At 45.3% G+C, this 23651-nt stretch overlaps 1 protein-coding gene and 1 long non-coding RNA gene across 3 annotated transcripts in view; one reads left to right on the forward strand and one right to left on the reverse strand.

The window, feature by feature from the left end:
- Nucleotides 1-825: 825 nt before the first annotated feature.
- On the reverse strand, nucleotides 826-6216 carry LOC149918835 (uncharacterized). 2 transcript variants are annotated; one of them, XR_016464617.1, is made up of 3 exons: nucleotides 6112-6216; nucleotides 1714-1875; nucleotides 826-1012 (listed from the first exon to the last, which is right to left on the reverse strand). It is a non-coding gene; the product is annotated as an uncharacterized LOC149918835 (long non-coding RNA). The 2 variants fall into 2 exon arrangements; XR_016464616.1 differs by lacking the exon at nucleotides 826-1012 and adding an exon at nucleotides 1055-1519.
- Nucleotides 6217-6404: 188 nt separating this feature from the next.
- SERTAD2 (SERTA domain containing 2) overlaps nucleotides 6405-23651 on the forward strand; it is a 75127-nt gene continuing 57880 nt past the window's right edge. The window contains exon 1 of the mRNA XM_031599411.2: nucleotides 6405-6810. The gene's annotated coding sequence lies outside the window, so the exon portion shown is untranslated. The remainder of the gene's footprint in view (nucleotides 6811-23651) is intronic.

The following is a 23651-nucleotide window of genomic DNA, read 5'->3' on the forward strand; positions in this document are numbered from 1 at the left end:
TGTTGTGTAAAGGCCATTCCAATCTAAGAGCACTTAATATCCTCATTGTATACGGATAAATATCTCACATACCTTAAACTCGGGACATCTATTAGAGCTTTTATCACAGGGTGGAGAAGTGATTTGATTACGTAAAATGATGTTGTTTGTGGCTGTTGTGTTAGGTTGGATTGGGATAACAGAAAAGTGGAGCCCTTGCCAGTGGGCTGAAGGAAGAGACCTTCAGAAAGGAGGCACAGGGGCCAACCTTAGTTTGTCAGCAGGAACATCACATTTACCCAGCTATCAAAGTGTGTAAGTGACAGTGCTGGCTAGAGTTTCCAAAATACCAACTGATCTATAAAAACCATGAGGTTCTTAAGACAAAGACCTGCTTTGTATAAAGCTAGTAGTTGGAACTGATAGCACAGGTTCTTGGGGAATCACCCAGGCACAGCTGTCACCTCTCTATCTCAGCCAAATAAATGACAGAGAGGGGAGATCTCTTGGGATTAACACCACGACCCAATGGGAATGGATCTAATTCCCATATAGCCCCATTCATCTTGTGCCTGGAAATGGCATCTCAATCAGCCAGTGGAGGCAAAGGTTCTTGGCCGTACCATGGTTTTGGTTGAATGGACATATTTTGGTTTTCTATGCAGCTTTTCTAAAAAGGAATTGTTTTTTTTTGTTTTTTGGGGATTTTTTGTTTGTTTGTTTGTTTTGCTCTTGGTTTAACATCTTCATTTTTTTTTTCTTGCAAGGAAAGTTGTAAAGGGAGAGAGATGCAAAACCAGGTGAACAGTTAGGAGCCAAAATGCTTAAAAAGATGTGAATATTTTATTGTTTCAAAGCACAATAATGGGCTCACATGAAATACTTGCTTTTTCCTGGGTCTTGGCCTTAGTTTTTTATTCATAAGTGACAAAACCATAAGTCCTCTCTTAAGTTCGAACTCATCTCAAAGACAAGGAACAGCACCTGGTCATACTGCACATCAGCACAAGTTCCACGAGACAGCAGAGAATCCCTACATGTGATGAAAAAACTTCTATCAGCACTTGTACGTTGTTGGACACAGAACACAAATGCAGGATGAATCTGGCTTTATTTTTTCCACTGATAACAGAAACACATATTATTTTGTCATGTTAGGTCGTTTCTCCCAGATTTGAGGGAACGGGAGGTGGTCTGCTTGTGGCAAATGGACAGAGAAGGATGGGGAAGAAACGGCAAGGACAAGACTAAAGATCACATTGAGCTCAGGAGGAAGGGATGGATGATGAAGTGGTGAAAAAAAAATAAAACCAACCTGCAGAAACATGGAGGAGTTCCAGTAAAAGGGGAAAGAGAAACAAACCTGGGAGCTTCCTGGGGCACTGGGGACATGTATTTAGTTAAGCCACTGGTACTTTCCTCTGGTGGGAAAAGTGACAATTGCAGGGTTTAGGTCTTAATCCAATGGGGGCTTATTTTTAAAGATGTGAGTAATCCTCATGGTTTCAGCTTGGAAAAGTAGATCCTGGCTTGTATCAACCTGCGGCCAGGATAGACATTGCTGTTAGAGGAGAAAAAGACAAGTATTCGTCCCTCCCTTTATGTGTGTGTCCACGCTCTTGGGTGCTACAAAGACGAAGAGAGAAAGATGCCTACTACGGCTCGTAGTGGCAATTTTTCCCTTCTTGTGAGCACCCTGGCGCAGCAGAAAGTAAAATAAACTCATTTGTTTACCATGTTCCTAGAAAAGGAGCACATCCCGCACGGCAGCCTGGCATCTCTTCCTTCAACAGGTCAAGTTTTGAACGAGCAGGTGCAGAAAGGATGGACTCGGCAGCGGGTTCTCCTGCTTGTGTCTGACGGATTGGTGGAAGCAGCTCCTAACGGAATGAGGCACTGGGGCAAGAACAGAGAAATAAAACAGGGTCACCAAGCTCAGAAATGTATCAGCGTGGCAATACACGGAGAAACGTCTGGGCAAAGCGACGAGCCTCCTGGGGATGGTTCCCAAAGTCAGGGTGAGCCCCCAGATCCCCATCCCTGGGGCTGCGGGGCCAGCAGCGGGGTTGGAGTGGGGAGGGCGGTTGTGACGCACCCCGTCGGCATTACAAGACTTCAGCGGCTATTTATAGGCCCTGCCGACCGCAGAGAGCTCTCGGACTCGCTGTTCCTCCCTCCCTCTCCCTGCCTGGCTTTAGCTGGGGGGGGGAGCAGAAGAGCAGGGGAAGGGCAGGGAAGTAGCGGTGTGCCCAAGCGTGGCACTCCTGAGCACAGCGGGATTTCTGCCCCTCCGCTATTGAAATCAGCAGGCAGATTCCATCCCCACAAATTAATTTCAGCACACTGCCTTTTTGGCCTGGTTCTTTTCTCCAGCATTTTTTCTTCCTCCTCTTCTTCTTAGCTTGGATTTCTTTCTCTTTTTGCTTCTTTCCTTCTCCCGGCCCCAGACTTTGCACAGTTTCACTTCCCAGTTCCTGGCATGGGCACGGAGAGGAGGACCACACTGTTGAGCAGGGCCCAATTTCCCCAGCTCCTGCTAAGCTCTTCCCTATCTCCTTCAACACCCAGTCCCTATTTTGCTCATCTTTTACAATTTCTGATCTCCTTATAACAGCTCCTTATAACAGGGCCAGCCAATAGCCCTACATCCCACCTGCTCCATCACCCGTCTTGTGCACACATCCCTCCAGGACCAAGGCCATCGGTGCTGATTCACATGCAGCCCCTGCACCAACCCCATGTTCCTTTGATGATTCTCTGATTCCTTTTCCATTAATGCTGCAGCGGGTACACATACGTGGGTAGCCAGGCAAAAAGAAGGAGCCCTGCCCACGGCAAAGCAAAGCCATTTGGAATCCCTCCAGCGATGTGAAAAATCAAGGTCACTGGAAGTACGCAGGGATAAAGCAATCAAGGAACTGGTTCTAGCTGGGGGGGGGGGGGTGGGTGGGAGAGATGAGCCTTATCTTTAAGTAAACCGCTTCACCTCTCTGTTTCAGGGACTGCTTCATCCTTGTAGGCTCTGGGGTTATGTCCCACTGCTGGGGTACGTGCAGCACCAAGTTCCACTGCACCCAGTGAGCAAACAGCATATTGGAAAAGGATGAAGATATTTCAAGAGCTGCATTTGAATTTAGAGATGGTGCTTAATATTTGGCCTTTGAATAAGGGAGCGTTACCCTCCCTTTACAAACTCACGCCTCTGAAAACAGGGTTAGGGAAGGAGATTTCTTACTCTTCTCATCCTGGAGATGGCCCTGCCTCTGCAAAGCTGTTCTAAAAGCAGATCAGAATCAACTGCCTGCACAGGAGAAGTTTGCTTCATTTTTCAGCTCTCAGTCCTTTCATTTTGGAAAGGCACGTTCGCAAACTACAAAAGCAAATTATCCCTCCACCAGCACAGATCCAGCCCTGACCTTTCCACAGCATAATTAAAATTTCAGAGCGCTTTGCCAGATCACCATATGTCTAAAATTGTTCCTTTCATTTCTAACCCACTTTCTGCCAGCACTAACGTGTAAGGAATTGGTGGTCGCCGCTCACAATAAAAGCCTGCTCATTTCTATGCGATAAAACCCTGCTTTTGAGGGACCTGCAGCTTGAGCCCAACAAACATCACACAGCATATGAGTCACTCTCGAATTTAGCATGCTTGTCCACCTGCAGCTTGTGGCTTTCTTGAACTTCTGTGCACGAAATCTTCTCATTTGTTATTCCCTGAAACTCCATCTTGTCCTCACGGACCACACCAAAGCATCACGGCTAGGAGTATTTAATGTATGGCATCCAATAGAGGAGATGTGCTGTGTTCCTTGTTGCTATTTATCCCATCTAGGCCGGCATCCCAGCTCTGCTGCTTCCCTCCTAAGCAGGAAAAGAAGATGTGGCTGTGGTTGAGTGACAGCTGGCTACACAGACCAGGAATGCTCATAAAACAGGCAATGAGGTGTTGGAGAAGTGCTCCTATTAATGAAGACAGCCGAGTTTTCACATTTCTTGGGAAAGTGGTGCTTGGTAGCACTGTGTGGGGTGTCAGGAGGAGGTGCAGCTTACAAACACGCGTATGAATGGCATCAGCTAGGGATAAAAACTTGCAGATGTTTTTCCATCGAGGCAAAGGACAGCCTGCAGGAGGGTCTGCTTCCATGCCAGGAGAGCTCGGTGCTTTTCTCTCGGTCATTTGCTAAATGAAGAGATTTGGATGTGATGTTAAAACTCTTGAATGCTCACATTAGCCTCTTTCTGTGACAGCGGTAATGATGTTAACCTTAAATCCCTGCCTCTCAAACGACACAATTACACTGTATGCCCTGCAATAAAGCCTCATTTAAGAGAGGCAAGTATATTACACCACTATACCTCTATCCCCACTTCTAACAATCTCCAGAGGAGAAAAAAAGTACTTGACGTGCAGCAAAACGCTCAAACTGGCAGTTGACACCATCGCAGCACACGGCATTGTTATTTCTTCACTAAATTCAGATGGTCTCTGAGAATCTACAATCTTGCCGCAGCTGGACAGTGTTTATAGACATATGGCGGAGGATGGCTTTCAAAGGAATTTAAATATTGCAGGGAGTGGTTTTATATTCCAGGGCCCCAGGTCTGCTTTGTGATAGCGGTTTACTTCCACTGTTGCTCAAGAAAGGAGCTCTCTGTTCAGATGGAAACGCAGAAGGTGCAAAGTGAACAAATAAAACGAGAAAATTTCCATCCCTGGCACAGCGGAGGAATAGGAAGCAGCATGGCAGCCAAAGAGACGAGAAGCAGGAGATGCACGGCCTGAACAAATCACTGACAAAACGCTGCTTTACATCCCCTGAGTCAATGAACAGAAATTAACACCCGGTAAGATGACTGTGCTCACGAGATAAAGTTTTGCCTTCCACGAATACCCTCTAAAACGGGCTTAAAATTCTTTCCATAAACATCTCTAGCCACTAATCTAACAGGCTGGAATGTTTTCAAAAAGCAAACACAGCTGAAGGAAATTCACTGCTTTTATTCATATACAAGTGAGTATTTGCAGGTTTTTAAAAGGTATTCCCCGAGGTCAGCAGCCAGTAAATAAACTCATTTCGTAAACAGCTGTGGAGTGCTGGGCACCGTGGTCTTTGCACGAAGCTATCTGCCTACCAAATGGTCTGAGAGGACACAGCACGGCTGTACCAGCTAACTTATTGCAACTCTGTCGGCTCAGTGAGCTGGAGCAAGTCTGCTTTTAAACAATGGGCTCTATGCAACTTGAACAGCCAAAGCAGCTCCACCAGGAATCCCTCCGGCAGCAAGGTGCGACCCTGTAACACTCCGCGTTCGAAGTTCAGGCTGTGATTTTAAAGGGAAAAAAACCGAGATCTTCATATAACTGCCCCCTGTTTGGTGCCGGCCCCGGGGAAAGATGGCAGCACGCCGGGAAAGCTGCAGCGCTGCCACGATAGGAAATATTACCTCGGCTGCTTTCTCTGGAAGCAGGATGATTGCTTCTAGACCTGCAGCCTATAGAAGCCATCGTGCCCAAACCCACCTGCTCAGTTTCTGCTCCAGTTCTGTTAGAACATTAATTGCCAAGAGCACACAGCTGCCAAAAGACCGTCCAGCCTCAAATTCCCACCTCTTTTATCATCATCATCATCATCATCATCGTCAGCCACCTGATGCCTCCTGCCGCAAAACCCAGACCTCGGCTGAGGAGCTCATGGCAAGAGGAAGGTGGGGAAAACCGATTTGGATATCTCGTTTCCTTCCCCGAGATGAAATGCTTGGGAGGGCTCCAGGATTTGCTGGAAACTCCGAGCGGACACCGCTTCCAAAACAAATTCCTGCCATATTAACCACTTGCGAGCGCGGCACCGCTACGACCCGCCAGCTCCGCGCGGAGCCGGGGGAGGAACGCGGAACACCGGCCCGGAGCCGTGACACCTGCCGGCCCCCCGCAGCTCACAGCCGGCTGCCACCAGGGCCCTTTCTCCTCTTCCTCCTCCTCCTCCACGCCCCCCCGCAAGAGGCGACCTCGGCCCGAGCGGCACCGCAGCGCGGCTCAGCGCCCCCGCCCTGCCAGCGAGGTGACTCCCGCCCGCCGCCTCTAGTCATGCACCCTCCCCCGCCCTGCGTGACCAGCTCCTCCGCACCCACCCGATTGGACGACGCCGGGCCGTCCGTAAAAGCGGCTCTCGGCGCCGATTGGTCGAGGAGACAGGCCGAGCCGCAGCGCCCGCCCCCGCGAGGCTCCCTCCAACCCTCCCCGGCACTTCGCGGCAGTGTCCTCAGAAGACTCATTGGGCCGAAGGGGCCGCTCCGGCGCGGGGGCCGAGCCGCGCTCCCATTGGACGTCCCCCGCGTCGATCCGCCGGGTCGTGGCGCCCCATTGGCCGGCGGGGCGGGGCGGGGGCGGGGCGGGGCGGCCCCCGCGGGCCCGCCCTGTGACTAACTCCCGTGTGTGAGTCACGGCGCGCGGCCCGTCAGCGCCGTTAAATGCCGTGTGCGGACGGGCGGCGCTGCCTCCGTCGCTCCCCGAGCCGCCCCGCTCCGCTTCCCTCCCCTCCCGCGGTACGCGGCCGGCGGGCCGCGCACTGTCACCGTGTCACATCCTCCCCTCCGGCTGCGGCCGCAACTTCCCCCCCTGCCGGCTCCGCCGCTCGGGCCCCCGCAGCGGCATGGGATAGAGCGAAGCCTCCTCGGCCGCCGCGCGCTGCTGTCTAAGCGCTAGCGTTACCCCGAGCCCCTGCCGCCTCCCCGCTGGAAAAGCCCTCCGCGCCGAGCGGCCGCCCCTCGCCCCGCCGCGCCGCCCCACAGCGCTCCTCAGCGGCCCTCGCGGCGGAGCCCCCGGAGCGGGTGAGTGCGGGGCGGGGGCGGGGGGCGGCGTGCGGCTCGGGCGCTCTCCTTGCCGCCCCTCGGGGCTGCTCTCGGGCTGACTTTCCTCCGGGCGCGAAGCCCGAGCGATAAAAAATCGCCGTCGCCGCTATCGATCGTGCCGGGTGTATTTTTAGAAAGGTGAACGCGTTGTGGTCGCTGGAATCGAAGGGAGACGCGGGACGCTCCGCGCCGTGTCCCCGCGCGCCGCAGCTCGGCGAGCCGGGAGGTGCGCGAATAGCCGCGGAGCTCGGCTGAGAGCGGGGGCCGGCGTCGCTCCGAGCGAAGTTTCTTTGCTTTCGTGAGGCAAGCGCTTGTGTGAGTAAGGGGAGGCAAAGCTCGGCTTCAGTCAGCAGCTTCTGGAGTGACAGGCCGGTCATCTGGGAGAGAAAATGAAGTTTTGAACAGAGCTTGGCTTGCTTGTGTCTGTGTAGAGGGGAGCGAACAGAAACGCCCTCAGAGGCGGTAGGAGCTCTGCACGGGAAGCCGGCCCAAGCTCAGGTGCCAGGCAGCACCCTGCCCGTAACTCCTACACCTTCTGACGGATCTGGGTCCTTACAGCTGCACGGAGCGGGCCTGCTCCTCCTCTAGCACTGCTTCAGCACCATTAGCTTCCATGGAGCGGGTTCGCGTTAATGTGAGAAGTAATCAAGAAAGCCACGTTTTCAGTGAGCCCCTCCATCGGAGCTCCTCGCTCCTATTCCTCCTCTCCTCAGCCCCAGTTGTGCTATGCTCAGGCTGCACCGTACGTCACTGCACGAGTCCTCCCTGTCACACTGGTGTGACCACTTGTGTGCTGCGCGCCAACCCGGTGACTGGAGTGGCAGCCGGGTGGTTGTTGTGGGTTGTTTCTTTTTAGCTCTTTTCCTTTCCCTGAAAAAAAAAAAAAAAAAGAGTTTATCATATAACTCTTTCTCTCGGGTTGTGAAGATTTCTGAGGACTTCATGTAACGCCGCTCTGTTAAGTGACTGTACCAAAAATAACCATTGAAGACCTTTGTGCTACCAATGAAACAAGCAAGTAAGTTTTCTGTGTGTTCAGCTTTCACCCGTTGCTATGGAAAGCAAAAAAAAAAAAAAAAAAAAAAAAAAGGTTGTTGCAAAAGTCGTTATCTTGTCCTGAAATTCCTCTGTGCCTGAGGGAATCCATACCTACACGAGGTCTTCAAGCTGTGTGATTTTATTCTTGCTTTTTTTTTTTCCCTCTCCAAAAAGCCCCCAAAATTGTTGAAATCATCGCCAGCAGGATCAGGACCTCGGTTGTTTTCCTTCAAAGCCGTTGGTAGTGGCTTGGATGTGATGTTACAGGGAGATAATGTTATCTGGAGTGTCCACAGCTCGCATCCACTGTCTCAGTACAATCTCAGAAGAAAGCTCCACACAGTCTGTAAAGAGAAAATGTCTAACAAAGCAGAACTGTCTTCTGCCTCCACGTTCTTGTTTATGAATCTCTTGAAAGAACAGTTGATACTCACAGAGTGAGGCACAGTTCTTTCGTGTTTATTTCATGTTCTCAGTTCCCTGTATGACTGTGTTCATTGCTGAGCTATTGTGTCACTGATTGAGATGTTATTGTAATTAATGTTAATTATGCAAACTAGATTGTTTTTAGAGGCTCTCCAACTCTGTATTGATACTGTCAACTTGTTTGTCTGTTAAACAAAAATCCACACGTTTTCATCCCTCTGAGAGGCAATAGATCAATTGGTTCCAAATTAATACACACAAAACCACTGCAAAATTAAGCTCCTTTAACTAAAGCACGTTAATTCCTCATAGAGATGGTGAATATACTTTGATCTGAAATATCAAGGCAGGCAGAACAGGGGTAGCAAGAAAGGGGATTCAGCCCAGCCATGTGGGGAGGGTGTTCACCCTGCAGGCCTCCACTGCGTTCATTCCCAATAGTACTGGGTTAATTGGGCCAAATTCTGCAGCTCCTAATTGAGCAAAGCTCTCACTGAAGTGTACAGGAGCTGTCTGCTTGGCTATGGACTGCTGAATTGGTTCAAGAAATATATAAAAGCGACAGAGCTTACTTCATTAATTGCTTAGGACAGTTTGGATGTTAGACTTGAGTATCTTAATTTATTTGGACTTAAAGAGTGCTTGAGTTTTTTAAAGAAAAACCTGTTTTAAAAAAGGCTGACTAATATTTACTTGTAAAATATTCCCTGTAGCAAAGGTAGTACTTTAAAATACCTTTTTGTATGTTAATTATGGTGGCACTCACAAGAATCTTTGTCTGATTCTGAATCACCCCACTGAAACCCTACTGAGCAAAATCTCTCCCTAGAAATCATAATTGTTGCAATATTTATTTGTTATATTGTTGTCTATTCTCAGGAAGTAAAAAAAAAAAAAAAAAAGAAAAAAAAAAAGAAAAGAAAGAATGAGGGGTGGGGAGAAGAGTTTAAATGAGAACTTGTCATCACGATATCAAATCTGGAAACATGTGCAGGCTGGCAGATTATTCCCCGTCTTAAAAATTAAGTCTCTCTGATTTCCCATTTAAATAGCAAAATTGGGTTTGCAGTTTGCTTTGGGTAATGAAAGGGTTTTTTTTCTGTTTCTCCTTTTGGTGCAGTGGTCCTCTGGAAAGTTAGAAACAGCCCTGCAGCTCAGCAAAGTCAAGGGTGTATAATTATATGGGAAGGCTCCCTAGCATCAGTGAATTAGCATTAGCAACTGAGTGAGTTTAAGCTGTAGAGATGGTATTATGGAAATCAATAAAATGCTGGTTTCTCTTTCTTATTGCAGATTCCATGCTGAAAGGGAAAGATGCTGTTTGTTTGTCTGCTTCTCGTGTAGGCCTGCTAAACTGTAGTTGACTTGGGAAGACAGGTGTTTCTTTTTTTTTTGGGTCAGGGGATGAGTTGCACATATATATTTATTTTAAACACCCCCTATAAATTTTGTTTCATTAGACAATCTTCTAGAAATCACTCTAACATCCTGGCCTGCAAGAACCTTCAAGTGTGTCTGTTTGCTGGCAGAAGCGAGAGTGAAGGTCACTTATTATGACATGCTAGTGTGACAGTGTTTGTTGTAGCTCGAATGCTACACGTTCCTTACATTCCTGTTTCTGCTTTAAATTAAATTAACTCGAGGGTTTGGAGGGTTCTGGTGAAAAGCACTGTAACCCACAGCAGAAATAAAAGAGAAATAGCGACCTTAGCTGTTGTCAGAGATGTGAGTCAGAAGGACTGATATTAATCACTGTAAGATCTGTAATGTGCATTGGCGTTTATTTCTTTGTCTCAAAGCTTCTCCTGTTTTTATACTAGGGAGGCAAGCAACCGGATCATTCATCACACTGAGCACTGAGAGAGAGAGAGAGAGAGAGAAATGACAAATCGACACTCTCATGTTGAGCACTATGTAACATGTGTGATGCATGTAGTTCTGATGATCTGCATAAAACATCTTAATTGTGAGGAACAGCACTAATTCAAGGGCTTTATGGTGGGTTTTTGATACACTGAGGGCTCTGAGGGAGCCTGGGGAACCTGGCTGCCTTAGTGATGGATAGCGTGAGCAGTGGTAACTGTGGGCTTCATGGACCTCAGGAGGTTCACGCAATGAGAATCCTTCTTGTGACATGTGAGTGGTGTATGTGTGGGGCTCAGGCACGGTGAGGTGTACAAAGCATGTTCTTGTATGAACAGATACCGTTCGAAATGACAGATGTATGATTCAGGCAACAGTAAAGGTCAGCGACTTGAGAAATTAGTACTATGCATCATATTGACATTTCAGAGGGAATTCTGATGGGGGTGTGGTCCCAGCAAATGCAAACTGGTGAGTCCGGCCATACAGATAAAATAGACAGGCTTCTCCTTATCTCTTTGTTCATCCAAACCTTTTTACAGACAAACAGGCAAAATTACGTTTATAGCATATCTCCTTGTGCTTCGTTGTTCCTGCTAATCTCTAATAAAATGGAGCTGGTGAGGGCTGGTGAGGGCTGGCATGGTGCTCCTAGTGCTCAGCTGTGGTTCAGAAATGGCATTCTGCTTTCTAGTGACTATAAGCAGGAGAAGTATTTGCCTGAGTTGTGCTCTGTGGCATTTCTTATCTTTGGCATCTCTGTGGGTATCCAGTGGACAGCTGAAGAACACAGAAATGAATAAAACAGGGAAGAAGAGATCTCATCTAAACCTGAAGATGACTTTCTTGGTTCCTACCATGTGAAACAGGGATTCCAAGAAACACCAAAGGTGCTGCTTTTTTTAACCATAAAGCTGCAGTAGTAAGGTGTCTTCAATAGAGTGGCTTCAAGATAGGGAAGGAATTGCAGTTACTGTGCTGTCTTTATGAAAGCTGTTACTGATGTGGTTAAAGCATCAGTTCTCAGAACAAGGCTGTTGAGATCTTGGATTCTTCCTCTTTAAAAATTACCTTTCTAGATTTGTATATTTGCTGCAAGGGAAAAACATAACAGGTTGTTGGGTTATCCAAATTCAACATTCTCATTAAAAAAGTGTGCATGTTGAATTTAAGTCAACAAAAACCAGATATTCACATGGGGTGTCATTTTTTACCTCTGGTTATCTTTTTTTTTTTTGTTTGCTTCATTTCTTCTAAGTATCTTTTCTCAGCTGCTTTCCTTTTTCTCCTGCTGAATTCCTTGTCAAGTGATTCACTCTGCTTCTTCGTAGCCATTTTCTCCCAGTTTATTCTTTCTAGTCTTCAATATCAGATCTGCTGTTTGCTATAGAATCATATAGAATCATGCTAGTAACTGAATAATACTGCTTGTGCAGGTGAGTAATAACAGCAGTGGTTCCTTCCTTAAAAAGCTTCCAGTGGGAATGTGAAATGTGGGGGACTGGCATGCAGCTTCTGTTTTTCATGGCCTGCACTTCATGTTTTGGTGTGGAGGGTGGTTGCACTGCTGTCATGCAGCATTAAGGTGCATGTTGAGGTGTGGGACACCAGTGTGCTCTACAGTGTGCAAGAAAGAGGTTGGCAGCTACTGACTCTTAGTCCAAAAGAAAAACATGAAGGGAGAACCTGTTGGAGATGTGGCATGACTTGTTGCAGTTATCCAGGAGTCAGGGAGAGAGCCAGGAATAATAATACCCAGGCATCATCACCTTCAGACACGTGTCCTGCGCTGTACCAAAGCAGGGTTTTTTTTTGCCTTTACGGAGCTTGCTATTCTTTTTCTTGTAGTTCTGCTTGTATTTATTTGGCTGTTTTCTCTGTTTTAGTCCTTTCTCATCCCTAATACGTCATATATATATTGGATATACCTCCTAGATATACCTCCTAGACTGCATGCCAGGGATGTTATTAAGCACTGATGGGTTTCCCCTTACCTTGTGCTGAAACATCTGTCCCTTGCCAAAGAAGTTGAGATCCGAATTGTGGCCCCTTGAGTATCACACACACAAAAAAAAAAGAAAAAAAAGGAATGTGGTGAAGGTAGCCAAGTACCCTTTAAGAACAAACAAACAAGATTAGTGAAGTTAAAAAAGGTAATATTTGGCTTGTGATGCAACGCGAGAACTAAGCTACAAAGCGAGGTAGGTTTCCTGTGATGTAGAGGTAAAAGGTGAAGCCTTTTTAAAAGAATCTTTAAACTATTAAACCTTTTTAAAGGAACATGTTCATCCTCTGCTGAACATGCTGGCTTGAGGGGTTTGGAAAGCTTTTCTTCCTATGGGAGGGAATGTACCTGTTAGTGAATTTGTGATCAGAGCTGAATCTCTAAGCCTGGTGGTGGTTGTCTGATATCAAGAGCCAAAATGAGAGGTCACAGCTAGATCCGCAATGGGAAAGTGCTCAGTAGTGAAGCATCCTTCCAGCATTCTGCCAAAACTAGAAGACTCCCCAGCTGCCTTTGGTTTTTGAATATTTTGATTTATTTTACCTATTTTCAGATATTTCAGAGCAAGTCGTAGGGAAAAGCAGTTCGTCTTTTCAGACTTGTGAATTTCTGTGGCTTTCCTACCTTGGAAAGTTCATAAGAAAAGGAAAAACAAACAAACAAAACTCTTGGGTATATTCTACTTCTTCCTCCCCCCGCATTCAAAATGACATAATCTTCTCTTGTTCGGAATAAGAACTGTGGTAATTCATTTCCTTTGCTGTGGTAATACATTGCCCAAATGTCCTGGTAGAATAATTTGATTGTGTTGCTTGGACAGCTATCATATCGCTCCTATAAAACAACAGTGTTTGAAATCTTATAATCCAAGAAATCCAAACTAAAGTGCTTACAACAGTGACTAATTGCATGCTAGCGTGTATTACTGTATCTTCCTGAGTTATGCCCCTCGTTGGCCAAGGCAGACTCGCAGATGAGCTCTCAACATGTAATTTAACAAGAGGATAGTGTTCTGAGTTTAAATTGCTTGTTGTTTTTTCTTTCTTTTTTTTTTTTTCTTTACCTTCTTCTTTCCCCAGTTCAGGATTCAGACCTCCCCATCTGTTTTATGGGAAAGCCACAGAGCTGTTGCAGTATGAATGAACAAAGTGTGCAGGTCTTCTTTCAGGAGCTATGAAAGTAGCCTGTGCTCCTTACCCAAGAAAAGTTAAGAACCCTTTTCTGCTTTTTTTTTTTTTATCTCTTGTTTTTGGTTTTATTCTCTTTCCGTTTTCATCCCTTCTTCCTCACCTATACTCCAATTCTAAGGGGCTTGGAACAACCACCCAATCTATTTCATATCTTTCCATCTGGGGAGTGGGGAGAGGTCTGTGTTTCACTGGAAATATTCTCTCTGGCCCCTTTGGCCATTGTCAAGTTGAATTTCTTCAACCAGAGGAAAAAATCCTGTTTGAACGCTTTTTCTTTGCTTTAATGAGGTATTAGGGAAAAGTCTCTTGTTTACAGAGAGGAAATAGTGTAGGTGAATGTATCTTTAGGAAAGGGTCACCACCGCAAGAGTGCTGTTAAGAAAAGCTGCCAGATCTGTCATTGGAGGCTCCTGTGAGATGAAGAAGTCTGTATACCCTGCATGTGTATGTGTATTTTTGATGGTTATGCTGGATTTCTGCCATGCCACAGAACTGATTAGAATAATTTATAATAAAAAGGGGGTATGGATTTCAGAAATGGATATTATGATAGGGGAAGGAGGGAAGTGGAGGCAGGGTGACCAAATCTTATATATATATATATAAAACATTTTTTCCCTGTTCAGTGAATTTACCCTAAAGCACAGATTTCTCTTCTGCTCTCTGTAGGAAGTTAGTACTGAGATGACTGCGATGTGCTTGGTTAAATACACATGACGTGCTTGTGCCTTACTGTTTACTTTGAGTTGGACTCGGGTTATCCCAGGCACTTCCCAGATGCAGATGGATAATCTCTACTTTCAGTATTTCACAAGTCAGAGACAGGCCAGAAGAAGGTACATAGGTGGGAATTCTCAGATTGCTGAGATACAGAACAAGATTGAAAGGAGCCAGGACCCTTAAGAGGAGTATGAGTGAGTGGCAAATATGTGCAGATGGAACAAGAAGGATTCATGCAAGGGGCTCCATGAAAGAAGTGGACACCATGCAAACAAGCGTTCTGACTGCTGAGCTTTCAGTCCAGCCTGCATTTATTAGCCAGCTAGGCCTAGTAAAATTGTGTATTTTGCTCTCTGGTGTGTCTGGAAAGAAAAGAGATCCTTTGCTTTGCTTCTGCATTACAAATCAATCCCTGGTCAGTTCAGAACTCCTGACATCTGATCCATCTCTTGGACACCTTCTCCTCCATTTGTCAACACATGATGTGATGGCTGTGTAAGTGGAGTTCTTTGGTCATCTTCTGCATTAAGAAATGCTGTGAAAATGAGAAAGCAGTGGGTTGAGGCACATGAGTGTACAAAATGAGAATAGGCAAGGCCAGCAAGAAGTCTTTTTGGAGTTTTGTGCATGTGTTCCTTTGGGCAGTGTTACCAGTGTTAACAACAGGAAGTGTGGTTATCCTAAATTCAGTTTTTGCTGCTGTTAAAGCTGCTGAAAATGTCTGTTACACAAAAGAGAAAACAAAAAGAAAATGTTTTCTCTTCAGTTATGCTGGCATTGCTTATGTGATCATGAATCGTTCCTCCTCCATCTGGAAGGATGGGATGCAGAGCTCTTTTCTAAGGAGGTATCTAATGCAAAACCTGGTAGCAGCCAGCAATTGGCATGACAAAAGGGATACAGCTAGTGGCTGGCACTCTTCCCATCCATCTTGCCACTGGAAACATAATGCTTTGCAGTGTGCTTGTTCTTCAGGCACTGCCCTGCGGAGCCAGTCCCTGGGATGTGTAACAGAGCAGTTGCACGTTGTTTGCTTTTGTTTGTGGTGCTTCCTTAGTGGCACGAGAATGGGAAGTGGGACTGAATGCAGTGGACTGTTTTTCTTTAGTAGAGTGCAATATGAAGTGAATGAGGACAGTGGGTTTCTTGTGGAATGTCCTCTGGTGTGGGAAGATGAGCAGCAAGGTGTATAACACAGACATAAAGCATCAAGTGTGGCAGGAGAGCTTGTTTTGTTTCTTGCATGCTTTGTGCAGGACAAGGTAGAATTTGGAAGTATGGAGTGCACTTGTTTTTTGATTTTAAAAATATTGTAGACTTTTTCATGTAAGCTGGCTGCATTGTGTATGTTCTGTCCTCCGCTTGATTTGCAAGACAGCCAAGGCCCTGGCTCATTTCACTTAGTTTCAAGTGGTTTTTGTGATGTCAGATTATATTGCCCACCTTTTTGTAAATAGGTATATAACACGGTGTCAGAATAAGCAGTAGAAAGGAGATCTCCTAAATTATCTTTTTCTGTTGCTGAGTTTTGTCAGGAGTTGTGCTCATCTTCCAGCAGTGCCCAGCTCCGATGTACCTTTCAAATCTTCACATGGCAGCTGGATATCTTCTTGCTGGAGCTCCTGAGGCACTCCTGAAATAAATCAGATGCATTCCCATGGGATTGGATATGTATTCATGTCTTCCCTCTTTTGAAGGAAGCTTGGAGATAAGACAAAGAGAGTCCAGGATATTCTGTCTCTCCCCTGGGGCCCTGAGTGCTGTTAGAGAGTTGCAGCTTGGACCAGTTTGCAGTGCTGAGGTTGGTGCCTTTTTCTCCCTGAGAACTCTATGTATAGGGGGAGCCCTCCTGTTCCCCTTCCCCACTCTGTGTTTTAACCATTGTTTGCTCTTCCTTTCTGCATGATGAATCTCTGACTCTTCTTAATACCTCCTTTCTGCTTCTTTGTGATGGATGAATGTGAGGTGCAGCCCTGCTCCTGGTATCTCTTAGCTGACTCTAGACAGTGACACACTGAGGTCAGTGGAGTACTGGCCTGTTTCCTGATGTATTTTGGGCTTGAGGGAGAAGGGAGATGGCTGGTAGGTTCTGCAGGCTTTCTGTGGCAGAGTTCCTTCTCTGAGCTGAGGATGGCTGTGCCCACTTCCTTCAGAGCTGTTGTGGCAGTCACTGACTGTGCTGCTAAGGAGAGACCTGATCTGTCTGCTTCCTCCCAAAGGGCTTTAGGCAGAACGCCATGGAGTTGGGGTGTGGAATGGTGTCCTGGAAAGCCAGGCTTTGCAGAAGGAAGCACTGCTGCACACTAGTGCTGTTTTGTACTCAGTACCTTTGGAGGGCTTTTCTCTTACTGTGTCCCAAGCGTCTGCTTTTATCTTTCCCCTGATACCTTATATCCCACTGAAGACCCTTCAGGCAGAGATACTTTGTTCCTTTCTATAGCTTCGTGATTGCTGTTTATACTAGAGTGTAATAAACACAGTTAGCATTTCTGGCTTATTTCAGGGCGTGTACTTGTGTGTGTGTGTGTGTGAAAAAGATTTGGATACATTAACTCTGTCTTTCTTACCTTGCATGTAGTCTGAGCTATCTGCTTAGGACTTTTCCTGATACATTAGAGCTATGGAAAGGCAATACAGCTCCCAGTGCTCTTGGAAACATTACAGTAGCACTGAGTTGGACAAACAATATAGCAATAATAAGGATAAGAGGATAAACTACATTGTCTTTCTTTAAAAACTGACTTCCAGATCACGCAGAGCAGAGTCAGAAGGTAAAGGCTGCTCTCATTGCACACTTCAGCTGCAGTGTGTGTCCAGTTGCAGCATGCTGAACATATGTGGATCTGGTTCTAGGCTCAAAATCTGGGGATTCCCAAGGCAAAAGAACTGGGTTTGCCTGTGTCCTTGCTCAGTATGCTGAGCAAGTACATTTTTCTTCTGTAATGTGCTCAGTGTCTTCCAGCCTGAGTCAGCTGTGTGTACTGCCACTTGCTTGGGAGTCTGAAAAGCAGAATCTCATGGCCTGAATTCCTCCTTAGGCTCTGTGCTTGAAAGCCAGGAGTCAGCTGGAAGGAAATAAAAGACACAGGGATGTGCATGCAATTTATGGTGTGTAATCTGGCTTCTCCTCTCCTGTGATGTCAGCATGCTATAAGCATGTTGGAAGCTATTTTTTTTGTTGTTGCTTTTTTCTTTTTTTGTTGGGTTTGTTTCTTTTTCTCCTTCCTTTAAAATTTGGGACTGCTGTTGCAGTCGTGGCCTGGAAGAACCGGGCAGCAGCAGATGCACCAGGTGTTGATGCTTGAGCTCTGAAGGTACTTTGCTGGTTCCTACTGCACTTGTCTGTGGAGGAACTGAGCCTTTGGGGGCTTGTTTATGGACATTCAGAGTCTGATCTCTCACTACATGTGCCATGGTAATTTCTGGCTATCATCCTTTCCCCATTTAGAAGATGATAATGAGAGATGCATCAGCTCGAGTAATTTCTGTTTGAAGATATTAAGCTCTGTGAATACTGAAGAATGTTATATTTAAAGCTTTTGAGTTCTGCCCATGATGCAGTACCACTCATGGAATTTGTTTCAACTACAGGGCCAGTTTAAATGGAGCTATTAAATGTATGTTGCTGTTCCTTGTACATCAAAAAGTGAAGTTCAATGAATGCGTTGTCACGGGGCACTGCAGCCAGATAAGGACTCCTCATAGCGTTGCAATAAATAGCAATGCCATTAAAAGAAAAAAGACTTTTTTGTCTATAAATGTAATTGGAAAAGCCAGAAATCTTGAGTGGAAATTTTTAGTATGCTGAACAAATTTCTGTGTGCAGAGTGTCTGAGACTTTGCTGCATGAGCCACATACCTGTGGGATATGATACCAAGTAAGCAATGATACTTGATTTCTAGTCCAGGAAGGGAAATTAGTGCCTTATTGTTGGACAGCTTCACAAGGAGTGGCAGTTGTCCTTAGAAGACAGCAGTGGACAATGGAGATGTATTTGACAGATGTTGACTTTAAGCTGTGGGAGAAGGTTTGAATTGTTGATGTGAACAGAGAAGAAGCTGCTTTCCACATTTGCAGATCGCATGGACTAGGTGTGGAAAAGACCATCCCCATCACTGAGTTTTGTAACAAAGCCACTACGTTTGAGTTTTCTCATTGCCAGAATATGGCTCTAACCTGCAATATGTAAAGAGTTTTAATGGGAATAATGCACAACATTGACACTGCTTTACTTTTGAGAAGTACAAACTTCGTATTGCTGCGGTCTCAGTGCTAGTTAGCAGGGCACTGAGATCTGCCCATCTGCAGCAGTTCTGTTGGCAGTGTCTCATCTACAGGAGCCTTTCTTTGCTCTTAAGAGCAAAGAAGCAAAAAAGAGCAAAGAGCAAAAATGCAATGGAGCATCTGGAGAAGTCTGCTCTATGGCAGAAATTAACTATAAATATATAACTAAGGATTTTATCATTAGCCTTAAACTGATTATTTCCTACCATTTGTGGGTCTCATTGTTTAATAATAATTTAAAAAAACCACCACCAACAATAAAATAAACCTCTACTTTCTCTACCTCTGCATGAAAGGTGTCAACTTAGTAAGCAGATGTCATTCTATGGGTAAGGTGTAGAAGTAATAATGCAGGAGGAGCAATGGAGGGGGGGAGGGGGGGGGGGGACAGCTTCCTGTTCTGTGGTGTTTCTGTTTTGTTGTTTTTCTTCTTCCTAATTACATGGAGTCAGAGGAATGAGCTGGTAGGATATGAGTATTACCAGCTGGTGAATAAGAGCTGTGGTCATGGGTGTCATGCAAGCAAGAAGCTGTGGAGGACTGGGATGTGTTGGAAGGAAAAACAAGGATAATTCAGGCTAGCACATGGCTTTCTCAGATAGAATGCAAATGGAGGGAATGTCTACAAAGCCAGTGCCCAAAGCAGGGATTCTATCCCTTGTTCCAGTTAAACCAATACACAAACCAGTTCACTTGATGTCCCCATTACTTTGGACTGCTTACCTTTCCAGTTTTTCTAGCTTGTGATTTGGGCAGAATGAGCCAGGAGGGAAATGATGATCTAGAACTGGCTTGACTCGTCTCTGCCTCTTCCCAGAAAGCTCAGTTTCTTCTCTACCACCAGAACAGTGACCGGCTCTATTACTATTGTTCAGAACACCTGAGACTGCACAGTAAAATCATCTGCCACTGCTTAGGAAAGGAAAAGCTTTCAAGCCTTTGCCAGCTCCTTCTGTGCTTCTCTACTCACTATGGCTTTTCTACACCATACACATGGTGTAGCAGCTGCGGCTTGAAATTCACTGGGGCTTTTCCCTCGCTCTGCGTTATCTAACTATATCCAGCCCTGGCACCTTTACAAGCATAGACAGCAGAAGCTGTGCATGGGGCCAGCATCATGTGCGTGCCAAACACACTGATGACAGCCACGCTCTTGCTGTGCCTCCTTCTGAGGTGACCACAGAGCACAGAGTAGGCTGGCCCATTGGAAGCCAAGCTGCTCTCTTCTGGCTTGAGGCCTCGATGCCTGCGATCATCTTCAGTCTCTTGTCCCTGAAGACACCAGGGAGTAGTGGGAATAAAGCTTTTCCTTCTTGACAGAGAACCAAACTCCTGAGGAATTTCTTGGGCGAGTTGAATTGAGTTTTTTTACCCTATGTGTTTGAGAGGGGGATGTGGGAGCAGGAGACTGGATACTTAGCACAGTATTTAACTTGATTTGTAACTCCTCTCTGGTGAGCCTGTGACATGTGTGTCTGACTTAACCAAGGGCTGCTGCAAGTGCAAAACCCCTTCATGTCCTTTGCTGTTTCTGGAAGCCCTGACAAGCTTCTGGCTAAACAGTCAGCAAGTCCACAGGGTCACTTTGGTGCTTTGATGCCTGTGCAAAGAACATGGTGGTGGGAGTCTTTTTCTGGCTTATGTTGCTGTCAAAAGAAAGCAAAGAAACAAACCCCAAAACTTTATTGAACTGAAAAACCACAGAGATTGTGTACAGGCTGGAGGGTGCAGCATGGCAGTGGGCTTTCCCTCATGCTTTCAGAAGAGATTTCCTTGACATCAAAGTAGACTCTAGTTCTTCATCAGAGCTGGCTGAAATCAGAGGTCCATAGCTGAGATTTAAGGATTCCCTTCTCTGGTTCTCTTACCAGTTTTTTCTTTTCCACCTGTGGCAGTAGTATAGACTTTGTACTGTGTTCTCACCTATTGGTAAGGGCCCCATGCTTTTGCATGCTGACTTTGTATCGGTGGATACAGCTGGTATGCTCACTCTCAAAAAGGGTTTCTTTTGTCTTACTGGTATTGCCAGAAGCCATTGTCAAGTATGTTCTGTCAGACAAAATGAAAAGAAACCTCTGAGTCTCGAGAACTTGTGGAGAAGCCTGAGTAGGGAAATAGTATCTCTGGCAGCCTCTAGGCCCTCTGACACAAAGATCACAGTAATCCATGTCTTCCAAGACTCTGGGGAACAGGGGCTGGATTTCTTTTCTTGCATTGAAGTTTGCCAGCTCTGACAATTTTTTTTTTTTAGGTAAAACATAACATTTTTTTTAAAGGTAAAAAATGCAAGTTGGCTTCATTGCAGTAAGACAAAAAAGGATATGCTGAAAACCTGTAACCAAATTGTCTCGAGCTTATGATAGAAACTCTTGCAGTAATTGGCTCTGAGCTGCTATAACATCCTCATGTTGTACTGAAGTATTTTTTGCTTGCTCCTTGATTTCTTTTCGGTTTTGAGCGTGCACAAAGAGGAGGGAATAACACAGGTGTGAGGCAGGAAACACTCATGCATTTCAGTGACTGATGCTCAGTGCCGAGAGTTGGGAGTAAGCCATGTCTTAGACCAGGGAAAGAAAAATATGAAGCTGCTCAAGTTGTTTAATGTATGGAACAGAGCCTGGCAGGGGAGAGGCTGGCTGCAGCACTGCACGTCTTCCTGGACTGAGCGAGCAATGCTGAGCTGGGGAGCTGAAGAGGCTGAAATCATCTATTGGTTCTGAATCTGACAGATCTGGTAACAGAGACTTACCAGAGGATCCAGTGAGAGAAGTGGAGAAGACTGAAGAGTCTCAGAAGACATTCAGAATGCTACATGTGCTCATGTGAGGAATACTGCTTGGGAAGAGGATATTCCTCTATTAGAAGGATCAGGAGATCAGCTGAGACTGTTTGATACAGCATTACATGGCAGTGTAAAACTCAGTCATGAGGTTTTCATTTTTGAATAGTTAGCAAACTGGGCAGTGGTGATGTAAGCAGTTAGAACTGTGATTAACTGTGGTGTTTTTAATTTTGTGGCTGAACCAAACATGGGGGTTGGCTTCAACTGCAACATGAAAAATCACGGTTTGCTGAATGTAGCTTGGGATGGATTCACCTGCAGAGGGGAAGGGAGTGCTTGCTCCCTACTGCTCTCTGGCAGCTAGAATCTCTCCTATGTGATGGAGGTGTAATCACAACTGTTGAGCTCCCTTATTCAAAGCAGTGCTGAGCACACTCTTGAAACAATTATCCAGACCAAAAACTTCCTGGCATCTCTAACAGATAAAACTGGAAGTCGTTCAGGGTGAGAAAGAGCTTTCTTTCTTTTTTCTTTCCAAAGAGCAGTGTGTAAGTGCAGAGTGAGTGAAAACAATTCCCTAATGAAGAAGCAGTAAAAGAGCTAAAGAGCACAGCTAAACAAAGGTCACACTGTGTAGACAGAATGTATATATATATGTACAGAGGCCAGTGCAGTATAAAATGAAGGTGGGCCAGCCCATGGAATATTATCTTGTGTACATAATAGATGCGTGTGTGTGTGTGTGTGTGTGTATATAGATGTAAATATGCAGTGATACATTCTGAAAGCCTGTCATCAGAACAAACTGCAAAGCACAGAATGCACACAAGTTCAAAAAAGCTACAGCTGGAAAACAGAACACTGAGATCACCATAGAAATGGTGTTCTTTAGGAGTCGCTTTGTTTACTGCAACTCTTTAAAGCTCTGCAACGTGCTGGCAAGTGAATTCACAGAAAGTGAATTTCTAAGTAGGTGCTCAGGCTAGGTGCAGTGAGATTTCCAGCACATGAATGCAGGAAGAATTGGTGCTAGCCTTACCCAAACAAAGGTTAGTCCCCCTCAGATTCCCTTGCTGGACCCAAGGTCAGCCTATATGGCAAAGCTTATGTTGGTGTGTCTGTGTGAAGCTGGATGCTATGCAGTACAGCTTTGGTGTGGAGCAAAGTGTCAAGAGCCAGTTTGGACATACTCTGCTAATGCTGTTTTACAGACGTATTCTCTAAAATCCATGCTCAGTGCATACAAGGAGGTTTAAGGAAGTTATACAAGATGGTGTGCAAGACTTACAATAGCAACTGTATGATCTGTACTGTGTCCCCATTGTCCCCAAGACAAGAACCAAATGTGAAAGCATTAAAAAGAGGCATTGCTGAATCAATACAGCTATCAAGCAAATAATGAAGATATGGCTGCTGCTGTAAAGAAATAAATGCTATCTTGAATAACAGTCTTTATACAGAAGGTCTAAATGAGGCCACCTTGAGAACTCTTTACCACACTGTGGTTACATGAAGAAGGTACAGAGATGAGAAGACTTCCAAAAGAGGAAATCATGTCTAGACTTCAAAATGCCAATTCTCAATTTTGGTACTTATATCCTGTCTGGTATCTTTGTGCCTATATGGAGGAGAAATAGTTGACTGAAAGAAGGAAACAGACAGTAGCATAAGGAGATGCCATGCATTGTTTCACAGTACGAGATCTCAAATATTCATATGGAAAATTATCACCAACCCTTAAAAATTGTTGCAGATTAGGAAGCTGTTATGTATTTTATTGTCTGATTAAGTATCAATTTTGTACCACTTTCTGCAGCAACAGGAAGCCTTGTGAAAGCAACCTGAAAGGTCTTGACCAACTTTGCATGCTGTAGCTGATGTTCTTCAGCACTTTGTTAAGCAAGAAATGTTTTTGCTTTTTCCATGTTTTAGCTGTATTGGGATCTGGGATGCGTTTGCTGCTTCCCAGCTGTTTTTCAAATCTTTTTTTCCTCCCCAGATATCTTGAAGATCTTAAATATAGATAGAACATTGGACCCAAGGAGAAGAAAAGTTAGTGAATTTAACTTCACCAGTTCAAACCAAATTTGTCCAGTTTTGCATATTTTGTTCATGCTAGGGGGGAAGGAAGATCTCAAACTCAGTAGTTCCTTAAACAAGAAGGTAAGCAATCATTGTTTGTGGTTAACTTACAGAGTAGTGTTAATGGTCTCTAGAACCTCGTCATATGGTTGGCTCAATAGGAACTTGAGAAAGAGGAGTTCTGTGAGGAGACGGGATGAGGTGGATTTACAGCTGTCAGGAGAACGAGTTGGTGTGCATACAAAGATGCTTTTGTGATGCACTTGTGGGAAGGGAAGAAGGGAGAGGAGTGTATATTTTGGTGATGAGGGGGTGAAGTGCTTTAGTGGAACCAAAAATCTTCAGTGCACCAACTTCTTTTACTCAGGTGGTGGTGATCTGTGTGTGGATCTGAATACTGGAAGCTTCACTTGAGATGCAAATAATTGA

This window comes from Phasianus colchicus, chromosome 2 (genome assembly GCF_987193195.1).
Source record: "Phasianus colchicus chromosome 2, bPhaCol1.hap1.1, whole genome shotgun sequence".
NCBI lineage: Eukaryota > Metazoa > Chordata > Aves > Galliformes > Phasianidae > Phasianus > Phasianus colchicus.